Below are 1,392 nucleotides of genomic sequence, written 5' to 3' on the forward strand. Positions count from 1 at the left end.
AAGATGTATTTCAGTGTGGACTTTCCACACTCAAAAGAAAATAAAATAAAAAGAAGAAAAGAAAGTGTGAGAAAGATGCTACCATACTGTCTAAGGCATGAAAAAGAAGATATTAGAAAGAGCAGGTTTCTGATTCAATGCAACTAAAAATTATCTGATCAAGGTAATTTAGAGCATTAGGAAATTTCAGTTCTGTCGGTAGTATGTAATTTAGGTGAGGCTGCATTGTGGGCTGCATTAGGCTGTGAGAGTAAATGACCAAGGGCTGAATCCTCAGGTGAGCCCTTTGACATCGTGTAGTGATGAGCACGGAGGAAATGGTGCATCTCAGAGTCCAGAGACTAAGCCCTGAACAGGAAATGTATAATAAGTGTTTCTTTGGAATTTTAAGTGAAACAGGAAGAAATCCTGCCTGGGAAAGAATTGGTTAGAGTCTATGTGTTTATCCCAGTGCAGTTGAATACGGCACACAAACTGCACAGTGTAGTACAGGGATTTTCTGAGAACTATGAATTTTAATCGCTTCAGAAAAAAATTCCAAGAAGACACTGATTTGTCACTCCTTATATTTAGTTTTCTATTTTTTTTTTTTTGAGACTTGCATACAGGAGCACTCTTTTTACATCATAGCTATTCCTCCCTTTCCCTGGCTCTCTTTCAAATTCATGGCCTCTTCTTCTTTAATTATTATTGTTACATACTCATATATATGATATATATTATTGTCTACACTCATATATATGATATATAAATATATAAATATCCTACTGAATATATAGATACACACACATACACACACATATATGTGTACATATATATTCATGCTTAGGGCTGGATCAGTTCTCAGTGGGGTAGTTTCTACCTAAAACAAATTCTCCATCTCTCAGCAGCTTTTGACTGCCTGCTCTTCACCTAATGGTGTGACCTTATGAAATTTCCCTCTTCCATGTCATCATACAAACTGGTGCTGTCATTATGTAGGTGTTGTTTAGGCAAACATATTGTTGAGATTTCATAAGTGCATTTTCTCTATTATGTCTAGAAGATGCTATCTTAAAGCAGCAATCCTAGCCTTCTGGCTCTTGCAATCTTTCCACCCTTTCTCTTTAAATGTTCCCTGAATGTAGGGGTTGTGGTTGTAGATGTGCCAATTGTTATTTGGAACTTCACCGTCACTTATTCTCCACATTTTGGTCTGATCTGTCATCTTAATAATATGAGCTAGTAGAGTCAAATTCCCCTTCATTGACAGATACTTTAATCAGGTTTCCTTAAACTATAGTTTTTCAAACTCTAATGGAGCCGTTGATATTTTATTGATGATGGAAGCAAAAAAAGTCATTATATTTGTGTGTGTGTATGTGTGTGTGTGTGTGTGTGTGTGTGTGTGTG

This window comes from Nannospalax galili, unplaced genomic scaffold (genome assembly GCF_000622305.1).
Source record: "Nannospalax galili isolate Female #2095 unplaced genomic scaffold, S.galili_v1.0 scaffold7, whole genome shotgun sequence".
NCBI classification, from domain to species: Eukaryota; Metazoa; Chordata; class Mammalia; order Rodentia; family Spalacidae; genus Nannospalax; species Nannospalax galili.